Here is a 12,060-nt window from a genome sequence, read left to right as displayed (position 1 = left end):
TCAACATATTGTTTAACAGCCATAGAATCGTCATCATAAACTAGATGGCTTTTATTTAGTTTCACTTTTTATTTAAAAAGTGAGACTGTAAAACTGTAAGAAATAGGCGCAACACCCTCAATTTAAGTTGCTGCAACACTGTTTTTACCTACCTGTCACCTTAATTTTCAGATACAATTTCAGAGGGGTGCTGCTGTTTGCACAATGCATTTAAATACTCAATAATAAAAGCACTTTAATAAAACTACTGAAGATTTAATTATTATTTTAACTACAATGCTTTGGCAAGGATGGAACTCCACTACTTTCAGTGATCTAATTTTCCATCTGTACTAAGTGTGCCCAAGATTTAAGTTCTCATAATCTGTAACCAAATTGGGTACAGAGAAAAGAAAGGACATTAAGATTAAATAAAATTTAAATAAATCCGTATGTACCTTGAGATAAGTAGAAAGTTTGCAAGGAAGCTGGAAAGCAAAAGCACAATAAAGATAAAACTATTTGCTTTGTTACAATCAAGTAAAGAAGGCAAACTACCTAACCATTAATTAATTAATGTGCCTGTATATGTAAACACCTGAATTTATTGTTCCAACCTTCTGCTCTCCAGGAAATACCAACTAATCCTGAAATAGGATAAAACTTTCAATCAACAGTACCTTGAATTTTAACATGGAAGGAGCAAGATTGCCCAAGCAATTGCTCTTCTCCACAAAAAAAGCCATTAACAGGGGATTTGGGAAACAAAATGAACTTTACAAACACATCAGTTGTTGTAATAATCCATGTAGAAATGTCACTCTGAGGTTATGCTCACACAGGAGGATCAGCAGTACTGGAAAGGCTAAAGAATGACATCGTAACACAGTCAAACAATTAACGACTCTCATGGAAAAAAACAGGCAGTAAGAGAGAAAATTATCCATATTTTCCCTATTTCCCATAACAGATCAATTAGGAAGGTATTTAACAGAACCACTTGTACCTGGAAACCCTGCGGCTGTTTCCTCCAGCAAATTAAATCAGCAACGAAGGATGGACTATGCTCTCTGGCACATTCATATCACTAAGCCCCTTCAGCTTCCAAACTAGAGCAGCTGTATCCAAACTGCCCATGGAGAAGAGCAGCTAAATCCTGCCTCATGCTGTGGGATTATCTGGCTGAGCATCAGCTGTGCTGGGCAAACCCCGGCCCCGCCGTGCTCCAGCGACTGAACAATACCGGGGGGTGGCATTCCCATGACCAGGGACATTTTTTGGCATTGTTTGTCTCCCCAGCACCCACACAGAGGTTTGATGATCCATGTGTGGCTCCTCCTACGTACCACTTTTTCAGTCATATCTGATAGTGAGTTCATTAAGTTTTTCCTCAACACATGGTGGTGGTTTCCTCCAATGAGGTAAAACTGAGAGAATTGGGATTGTTCAGCCTCGCTGTGGCCTTCCAGTGCCTGAAGGGAGCTCACAGGGAAGATGGAGAGAGACTTTTTACATGGGCCTGGAGTGACAGGACAAGGGGGAATGGCTTCAAACCCAAACAGAGTAGGGTTAGAATGGATATCAGGAAAAAAACCTCCTTCCCTGTGAGGGTGGTGAGGCACACAGGGTGCTCAGAGAAGCTCTGGCTGCCCCATCCCTGGAAGTGTCCAAGGCCAGGCTGGAGAGGGCCTGGGGTACCCTGGTTTAGTGGAATGTGTCCCTGTCCCTGTAAATTTCTTGCCCTCTCTGATCAGATGGAATCATCTGCCAGTTCATGTTCTAAAGTTTACTACTGATATTAACTGGGGGGAATAGAGGGCTTCAGAATAAGAGAGAGCAGCCTCCCTTAACGTAATACAAAACCTGCACCAAGTCTGATCAACAATTTTGGTACAAAGGCTACATTTAGATTTTCCACAGAGCCAGCAGAAGACTTTAAACCTTGTTTAAAGGTTAACAGTAGGAGTTGCATCAATGATACAAAATGCAGATTCAGGAGTATTCAGGAGTTCAACTCTCTGCTGTTGCTTTACAAAGTTCATCTATTAAACATCACATTTGAAGGTCATGCAACCGCTTTTCAAACCAAAGCAAACTCTAGAAGAGCAGCAATGACTATTTAATTTATTTCAATTTTGAACAACCCAGATATTTGATCACTTATTTTAAAGTGTGTTGCATGACTGAATAATCCAGACGGGCAAATAATTTGGGAAATTCTGGGCAACTTAAACTCATGCAGCAGTGCATAAATGAGGAAATGCAGCTTTGCCACCTTCCTTGGAACCATTTATATCTTCTTATGCTACTGACACCTTGTATTTTAACCCAAGCCTTGAAAAACTCCGCTCCAAAATTAAGAATTTTCATCAGTTTCTTTACAGTTTCAGCTAAAACCAGGACTAGAGTGACAGAAAAGGAAATTTCATGATGATGTAACTGTGAACCCAGGGAGAAGTCTAAAGAGAATCCCACCTCCAAAAGTAGAGCAGATATAATTGTGATAATGCTCACTGTGACATTTGACTTCTTGGTGCCCAACTCCCAAACTGCAACCTGCAACCTTCTGTTACAAAGCACGGGATGAGCTGGGTAATGCAACCTAAAACTGAATTCCAATCAGCCTGCATAAATGCTGAAAGAAAGGTGTAACTTTTGTGGTTTCCTTTACCAGGACTTTGACCCAAAAGTTCTGGTGATGTAGAGGTGCTCAGGTCAGATAATGATTCACAAAATCGTCCAGAGGCAACAAAGACCTCTTTTTTTAAAGAACAAGAGTGAGGCTTTTCCCTGAAAACCCAGTAAAAATAGAAGATAACAGCAGAACCTCTTTCTTCACAGAATCCTTTAGGATTCTATAGAATAGGAATAGTTCAAAAGTTAGAGCCAGGTGCTGCTGATATTTCATGTGCAGGCTCACGGGGAGAGACAAAAATAACATTTGACACACTTAGGACCCTACATCTCCATTCTTTAAAGCAGTCCCTTAACAACCTGATGTCCAGCTGTCAGTGCCTTGTTCTAGAAAATGAGATGCAGCCTGGAAAATCATGAGGTTGAGAAAAGTACCTGCTGCTATAAAATGCGGAGAACAGCTTCTCTTCTTCCTTCTCTTTGTAAACTAAAGTGCCACGGCTGCTTGTTTTTGCAGAGTTCTGAAACATTTCCCATGCCACTTTGATAGATAAATACTCCAGGGTCCTGCTAGGCCTCTTTGTTCCTCAAGTAACACATTGTTCCTTTTTTGGGGCTCCTTTGAACAAACTCAGGATTTTTCTTTTCCAATGCCCAATTTTTCACAATGCCCACCCAAAGGGCTGCTGTGTTGGCTTAGGAGAAAAGACAAGAAATAATTCTCCCTCTGATTAGGAAAATGTGACCTGTTCTACTTCAAAACTACAACACATTGGCAAAGCAACAGCGGAAAGGCAAATCCATGTTTTAATTGCTCTGGCTAAGAAAGGAACACAAGGCCGACTCCAGGGATGTCAGTCATGGCAGTTAATTAGTTCAAACGGGAAGAACAAATAGACTTTTTGGGGAAAAAGGCACTTTTGTGTGGTGGGAAAAGAGTACACGTGAGACTTATCAGGGTCTGTAAGCAGTGGCATTTCTCTGTTTGCAGAACATTTGCTGCCACAGTTTGAAATAAGCAGCACAGCTGATGACTGGGAGTCTGATGCAATGTACTTACACCAAATGCTAAAGCCACTTGCCAAGTTTTTCTTTCCCAAAGCACCTTCTACCAGTAAAATGCCTATTTAAATCACTGGGGGGAAAAAAAAAAAATCAAAAAATCTTTGTCTGCACCATGATTTTTCCTACTGCAGCCCTAAATGGAATGCTGGAGAAAGCAAAGTATGGCAACACTACAAGATGCTTGGTTTTTCTTTTTTTTTTTTGCCTATAAATGTACATCCCACTTGTAGCCTAGCAACAAAAGCAGCAGCCTGGGTGAGATGAGCCTGCTGCTGGGGCTCTCTCCTCAATACAGGAGCCATCTTTGGCGTGTAACTTGACCAGAGATTTCATCATTCTGCATTAAAGCCAGCTCCAGATGTTAGAGGTCCCTGCAGCCAGCTCAGCTCTGTCTGCTTTGCTTTCACCTCCTCTCCCACTGCACGAGGCAGGTCCAGAGGCGCCGCACGTGTTCACCTCATCTCCACATTAAGGAAAATAAACGTCCTTTGCTAACCAAGGTTAGTGCAATCTCTTATTTCAGTCCCGATTGCGGCAAGCTTGTTTCTGCTCCCTGTGTTTTAACCCCCGTCAATAAACTGCAGTAGCTTTGGCTCTGCCCCAGGTGTGCTCACGGGCCTCTTCTGTACTTTTTCACTATTTCACATATCTTTTTCCATCCAGGTGGTATTTTAATTTCACATTGATACGAAGCAAATCTTCACCCCACCCGCCAGTATATAATAACAGATGATTTATAATTCAATAAATTAAAAAAATATATTAATACTCATAATTAAAATTCTGTCTCCGACTACCAGGTGTCTGACCTTGGAGTTATTTGGCGTGTTCCTCCCCTGGAAATGATGACCCTGCAGCAGGGAGGCTTGTCTCTTGCAGGCCTGGAATCTGTGCCGCTGTCACGAAATCCCTGTGACACAGGGGACAGCGAGTGGTCAGGGGCAGGCTTTGGGGAAGCAGGGAGTGGTACATGTGCAGGGAGGAGGGGGCTGTGACAGCCCCACACCGTCACCGTCCAGCCCTGCTTCCACAGGGACAGGGTGGCACATGGGGCTGGCACCCTGGGGAGGTGACAGGGGTGACACACAGAGCTAGGGCCCCTGTGGAGGGGATGGGTTGGCACATGGGGCCGAACTCCTGTGGAGGGGACAGGGTGACGAACAGATCAGGGGCTCTGCAGGGGAATGAGGTGACACGGGGCTGGTCCCTGTGGAGGGGCTGGATGGACATTCGGGGCTGGACCCCTGTGGAAGGGCCTGGGGTGACAGATGGGGCTGGGTCCCTGTGGAGGGGATGGAGGAGGCAGACAGGGCTGGACCCCTGAGAAGGGAAGAGAGCTCACAAACAGAGCAGGGCCTCAGCAGGGGTAACAGAGGTGACAGATGGGGCTGGGCTTCTGCGGAGGGCCCGAGGCGACACGGGGGGCTGGTCCCCGGTGCAGGGGATAGAGCAACACGAGGGGCTGGGTCCCTGCGGAGGGAACTGAGGTGGCAGATGGAGCTGGGTCCCTGCCTGGTCGCCGGCACAGCACCGCGAGTGCCACCGGCGCTGGCCGCTCCGCCCGTCCCCGGCCGCAGCCCATCCTCGCGGGGACCACCCGGCCCCGGTACTCACCCGGCCCCGGCCTCGCTGCCCGGAAGAGCCTCGCTCGGCGCCGCGGGCGAGGGGCCGGGAGGCGGCGGGGCCGCCCCGCTCCGCCTCGCTCCGCCCCGGCGGGGCCGGGCCGGGCAGCGCCGTGCGGGCAGCGCCGGGGCCGCCCGCGCCTCCCTCAGCCCGCTGCCCGCAAGGCCCGGCCCGGCCTGGCTCGGTTCGGCTCGGCTCGCATTTCTCGCACGGTTACTGCAGTTAATTATTTCATGGACTATCCTGTGCAGGAGGGGACTCGCTGGGATCGTCAGGATCCCGCTCCTGGCGCCCCACAATCCCACCGTTAGCCGAGGGCGTTTGCCAGGCAAATGCTCCTTGAGAGCTCTATTAGGTTTCCCTGCGGAGCCAAATCATCCTCTGAGTGAAAAACCTTTTCCTAATTTTCTCCCCTGACACAGCTCCGGCGATTCCCTGGTCCTATCTCTGCTCACAGATCGGCTCTGCCCCTCCGCTGCCCCTACTGAGGAAGCTGCAGACCACAAAATCCCAGAACCACAAACTATTCTGAGTTGTGAGGGACCCCCAAGGATCATCGAGTCCAGCTCCTAAATGTGGCCCCGAATGGCCCATGCGGGGGCCGTGGTGAGATCTGTCAGTTTCCTCCAGGCTGCAGTGGATTGGGATTGTTTGTTTCAGGGTTATTATCAGAAACCCGAGCCGCACTAAGGCCCCTAACCCGGCGGTGAGGGACAATAAATCGCCGTGTGTGAGGACAGCACTGTCAGCTCAGGAGGCGGCTCCGAAGCTCTGAGGCTTTGTCACAGCGCTCACACCCGAGGGAGGAGATAAGCAGTGCATTAGCAGATAAGGAGCATCCTCGTGTCACTGTCACCCCCTGCCCGCACTCGAGCGGGACATCCCTTCCTCAGCCGGGCTCCCCGGTGTGCGCTGGGGGCACGGGGAAGGCAGCAGAGCTCCTGCAAAAGCGTCGTGGCTCCTTTTTTTGGCTGGACTCGGCCCTTTCCCAGGCTCCGAGCGGGAGCGCTCTCGTCTGCACATCATGTTCCCATTATTTCGTCCATGGTTTTCAGGGCAGGACGTGTCTTCGTCTCTATTTCAGCAATTCAAATACTCAGTATCGATGTTCTGGATGCAGCTGTGGAGGAGGAAACCGGCACAGGGACAGACGGTGGCCTCCCCACCGTCATTTTCCTTCTGTCTCTTATTCCCAGGGATGGCTAGGCTGCCGCGACAGTAGAAACACCCAGGAATTTCAAACCTTCTAGTTTGGTTTTTTTTTTTGATTCCCCTGAGGTTCACGTCAGCCCCGTGCGACCTGGTCGCTAATTCCAGGTGTCCCGGCAGGTGACACTGTCCCCGGGCGGGCACAGGGGGAGCACCGTGATGGGAATCTTTGGGATCGGCGGTGCCCGAGCCCGACCGAACCGAGCCGGAGGTGGACCCGAACCCAATCCCATCCCATCCCATCCCATCCCATCCCATCCCATCCCATCCCATCCCATCCCATCCCGTCCCATCCCTGATGTGGAGTCCCCTGGTAGCAGGGGGACACGCGTGCAGACACTGCACTGCTTCGACCCCTTTACAAGCCACAAACTGGGCTCGTTCAGCTCTTTTATGGGTCAGAATAACACGGAGATGGATCGGAAGTGCCATCTATAGCCCAGCCCAGCTTCTTTGTTGAAATTCCCGTTGGAAGATCCCTGCTCTGTCTGCAGGTCTCATCCCTGGAGGAGTGGCAGCTGTGCAAGCAGAGCAATCCTACTCTTCAGCTCTTTGGACACAGGGCTGACCTCCCTCTCCCTGCTCATTGCAGGATGCTGAATTTTATATTAAAAAGCCATGATTCTACTCAGGTATCAAATGTTCGTGGAGTTGCACTTACTGATGAAATCTTTGCTGTTAATACTCAACTTCTATGATATTTTATATATATATATATATTTCTCATAAAATAGAATTGTGTGGGCTGGAGTTTGTTTTCGGTTTTTAAATGAAAGCCAACTCAGTTCATGGTTTTCAATAAAAAAATTAGGAGTCAACCTTCATTCTGACACAGCCACGTCCAATCTCAGATGTCTCCTGCTCTTTTTCCCCTGTGGCTCCACAACTTCAATCTTAGATATAAATATGACAATTGCAGGTGCAAATATACCAGGTGAGAGTCCATTATGGAAGAATACAAATTAGCACAGATATCCTTGCACTGCACAACAAAATTTGTGCACAATCTATGTACTTCCCTCCTAATGTCTAATTCTTTTTAATCTTGTCAGTCAGACCCCAGTCTCCATGAACACTGACACATTCGTGATGCTAGCTGACCATAACACTTGTTGCTAAAAAACATGGCAGTGACTGAGCAGGAAAAAAACACCTTGTTCAGGAAATGGAAACAGCTGGATGTTGTGTAGGGAAATAAATTAGTTGTTGTAGGGTATAACAGGCATTGTTTTGTGTGGTTTGCATTCTGAGGACTGATGTGTTCTGCCTCTAATAATTTCCTTGTATGCCAAAGATATGAATTTGTTAAACTGATTTAAAACCACACATGGACTTTTCTTCACATCACTGTGGAAATTCTGCTTGCAGCATATTTACTGTGGATGTATGAGCACCTCAATTCTTTCTCTGAGTCACTACATGCAAATCTGCATGAGTTAATGGTTTGCTCTGTGCTCAGATGGTTTTGAACAGCTACATAACTTCTCTTTCACTGGACGAGTCATTTCTCCCATTGCTGAGTAACAAATCTGATCTTTTGCCACGAATCCCGAGAAGGCTCGAGATGGCTCTGAGCAATCACCACCAGTTACTCATGAGCTACAAAATGAAAGGCGAATGGGTGAATATGTGTAGTCACAAAGAATATCTGACCTCTGACTCTATGTCTTCATCTGCACTAACTTTCACACTAAAATGTTTTTGGCTCTATTAAAATGTCTGTCTGAATTAATCGAATAAACCCTACCCCAGCTCCTTTTGAAGCATTCTTTCAGTTGCCTTATTTCCCAAGGGATATATTAATAAATCCTGCAGACTCCCATATGCATTTGTTGAACTAGGGATGAATTTAACCATCTGCATATTTCCACCTGGAAGAATTCCCAGATTATTACAGGGCAAATTCTTCCCTATACTGACCAGAAAAGGAGGATTTCTGTTCTTCCATAATTACTGCCTCATCTAAGAAATAAGCTTTACTGTATTTGCTTTCCTGTATTCCTAAGTGAACATTGGTGTATTTTATGTTTTTCTCCATTTCAGATTAACCCTGGGAATCAATTAAATAAATGAAGAGCTGCTGCACATGCTTTTATGAACAGAAATGTCCAGTAAGTGGCACTGCAGGACCAGGAATTTCAAACCCTGGATTCAAAACAGTGCCGTCAGCATGAAGGCAAACGTGGGAGATGTCAAGACTTTCCTGCTCCATGAAAAAAGTAGTTGTAGAGCAGTAGGGAATGATGTGGTGATGTTCCCAAAGGCACATGCAAGGATCTGGGGTGTTTTCAGTGGCTGGCTCTGGAATATGATGTCAGGAGCAGGCCTTGGCACCAAGCTGGCTGTTATCAGGGGTTTGCCAGAAGAAACCAGCAGCCTTTCTGGGAATTATTCATTAGCACTCAATGGGAGGTGCCTGTGAAGGCTCTGTGCTGGGTTTTGCTATCAGGAGCAGAATGCTGGGTGAGGTGAACCACTTATGTCCAGAATTTCCTGTGGTTTCCTGACATAATATCTATTAATTTTACGTACAAGATCCAAACTTCAGACTGGGACATCGGTACAGTCTGAGGGAGTTCAAGGATTGCTTTTGTAAATGAGCCAGAGATTTCTGCGTGTCTGTGTCGGTGCATAAGAAAACACCACCCTGTTTTCCCAGTCTCAGCTGATAAGGAATAAACTATTATCTTGGGAAATTTGATCAAACAGGCAAGTAGCACAACATTTTTTGGCAGTATAAATTGTAATGAAACTCTTATGTAAGCTGATAGAGTGTTACTTACAAAATCACTTAAATGCTTTGGCTCCATCTGCAATATTTGAACTCAGTTGTAGGTTACTCATGCTCTTCTGTGCCAAGCTAAATTAATGCATACTCAATTCTCCTCTCTCTCTAGATGCACAGTTATATTGGATAAGAATGGAAGGGAATGAAGATGAAAAGCCAATCTGCATTTAGAAGGGACATAAAGCTGTGTTTAAAGGGATAAACCAGCCTTTCAAGGGGATTAGGAAGCCATTTCCTCTGTGATGTGGCTCTTTTATAAATGTCTCGTGTGGGATCATGGCTGCCATGAAAGATCATGCCAGCTGCTGTTGGCAGCAAGAACCTTGACCAGCAGAATTATCTGGGATGTCAAAATACACCTGTAGGGACAAGAGGAGTTGTAGGGACACCCCACAGCACCCAGGCTCTCACAACTCCTTCAAACAGTCCTGACATTTTTTTTTGATCTGTGTCTAGGTACCAGATATTGATTAATCCTTTTACTTTCACCTCCTGAGCTTTCCCATGGCTTTATAAAATAGTTAAAACCATGAGAACCAGGTGTGTCAGCACAACAATGACAAAAATCTGTCATACATGACAAAACAGGGCACCAGAGGACAACTGGGAATAGCATTTGGCACGTCACAACACTCAGCAGCACAACCAGCACGGAACAACCCTTGACACCGTGCCACAACCTGGTGGATACACCTGAAAGCTGACAGAAGTGCCTAGAGAGCAGTGAGAGATTCTTAGCAGCAGGAAGTTCCTGGAAACGTATGGAAAATGTCCAGAAAAACACGGGAAAGTCTTCAAAAACTACGAGGAACTCATGGAAAAATTATGGGAAATCCTCAGAAAGAAAAATTGAATTCTTAGAAAGCCGTGGGAGAACCCCAGGAAAGCAAAATGTGAGTTCTGAAAAAATTGCCTACAATTTCCCAGGAAACTGGAGGGAATTTCATATGAAGTGAGGAGGAATTGCTATAAAGCAGAGGAGAAATCCTAGAAGGAAATGCACAGCTCTTAGAATGCTGTGGGAAATTTCTAAAGAGCAGAAGGGAACTTCCAGAAAGCAGAAGGGAATTCCTATAAAGGGAACTTCCAGAAAGCAGAAGGGAATTCCTATAAAAAGCACACAATTGCTAGAAAGCAGCAGAGAACTTTCTACTGACATGGAACTTGTACCTGGAAGCCATCCCTCCTTTTGGCCTCTCCTAAAGAGAGAGAACTGGTTTGATGGACTGGGAAGAGACTCTGGATGCCTGTCTTGGGGGAGCTGAGCCCTGACGAGCTTTGTGGGAAGGGAGGAGGAAGAACTGGCTGCCTTGGAAGGCCCCTGACCTTGGGACAGATGTTGACAAGTGGATAATGAAACTCAGGGAACATTTCCAGCCTGCGAAAGCACAGCCTGTTAGAGACTGTCTCAGCAACAGGGCAGGGAAAAGCCAAGGACATCGAAGCAGGATGCAAAGAGGGAGAAGTTATTCATGTTAGGGGGAAGAAACAGTTCTGCCTGATGTGGTGGGCCAGGCATGGAAGCTGGGACAGGATAACAGATCCAGGTGAACAAGGGTGAGAGTGGGTTTGGGATAACATCATAGTTTGGGGCTGTTGGATCACCGGGTTTTTCAAAAGTGTGAATGAAAGTTACGTCAGGAGGAGTGAAGCAGCCCAAGGTTTAGACCTTGGTACAGATTCTTGTTTGGAATACTGTTCCAGTGTTTTACTGAACTTGGTGGGATGTTTCTGACTGCTGTCAAGCCCAGACTGTGCGATTTGACTTTGACAAGCAGCCTTGGAGGAGAGTTTAATCCCAGAACCTGAAGGTGGAACCGCAACATCGCAACAACAGCAGGGTTGTGTGAGGAGCTGCAGATGGGAAAATGCTGCCTGAGACAGCAGAGCTGCAGGACTGGCACATTTGGAGTGGTCTGGTCATTGCTGGACTGACCCTGTCTGCTGCAGCTGGACCTGCTGTGCCCCGTGGGCACTGTGGGGCTGCTCCCCGTGCAGAGAGCCCCGGCTGGGCTCCTGTGGCTCCCTGTGGTGCAGCTCTGAAATGCTGCTGCCAGTCTTCACTACGAGTGAGAAGTGATGCTTCTAATTTTTTGGTAAGTATTGGTTTAGTTATCTTTAATTCAAGGATTTGTCTCCTGCCAGTGGCAGGGCTGTGGAGCCTGAGCACGCTGGATGTGTAATAATGTGGATTTAATAACCAAAGGTAGGGCAAGCTATTACCTACTTGCTGTGGGTACCAAGCACACTCTTCATCATCACATGTCCTGCACCAGAAAACCAACAAATCTGCTGTTAAACAGTTCTTCTGTTAAACATTTCTCCTCCATCCATCAATCAGGGGCTGGGCTGGAATACGGGCAAGGATCTATTTGGTGCTGGCATGCAGCTCAGGAGTAAATCTGTAAGAGAAGCTTTGGAGGGAGAGTGCCACCTACCAAGCCATCTGCTGAGAAAATTGTATTATCTGCAGTCTCATCCACTGCTGCTAGAGATCACTGTCACACTCATCTGTGAAGAGTTTCGCTGCTAATATATCTATTTGTATCCTTTTTTCCCCCCATCCCCTCAGAATTAATTATTCCTCAGATTAATTTCATTCTAATGAATCATCCGGTATTGCTGGCTTTATTTTATCTCTGGGATGCTAATTAATATGTCAAAGCCATCTTTAACATGAAAAGTGCTGTCATTTTCTCCATGACTTTTCTTTTGATTCACATACTCGTTTTTTTTTTTTTGTTTGTTTTTTTTTTTCTGAG

At 46.4% G+C, this 12,060-nt stretch overlaps 1 protein-coding gene across 2 annotated transcripts in view; it reads right to left on the bottom strand.

Annotated features, from left to right (window-relative positions):
- SFXN1 (sideroflexin 1) overlaps positions 1-12,060 on the bottom strand; it is a 40,289-nt gene that overhangs the window by 17,079 nt on the left and 11,150 nt on the right. Inside the window, exons 1-2 of one of the 2 annotated variants that reach the window (XM_040078062.1) lie at positions 5,293-5,368; positions 4,488-4,588 (exon numbers count right to left, since the gene is read on the bottom strand). The gene's annotated coding sequence lies outside the window, so the exon portion shown is untranslated. Of the gene's footprint in view, positions 1-4,487; positions 4,589-5,292; positions 5,369-12,060 lie in introns of those variants that run through there. The other variant, XM_040078063.2, reaches the window with a different exon arrangement.

The sequence above is a fragment of the Hirundo rustica genome, chromosome 14, assembly GCF_015227805.2.
Source record: "Hirundo rustica isolate bHirRus1 chromosome 14, bHirRus1.pri.v3, whole genome shotgun sequence".
Classification (NCBI taxonomy): Eukaryota; Metazoa; Chordata; class Aves; order Passeriformes; family Hirundinidae; genus Hirundo; species Hirundo rustica.
This window is presented reverse-complemented; position numbering and strand designations above follow the sequence as displayed.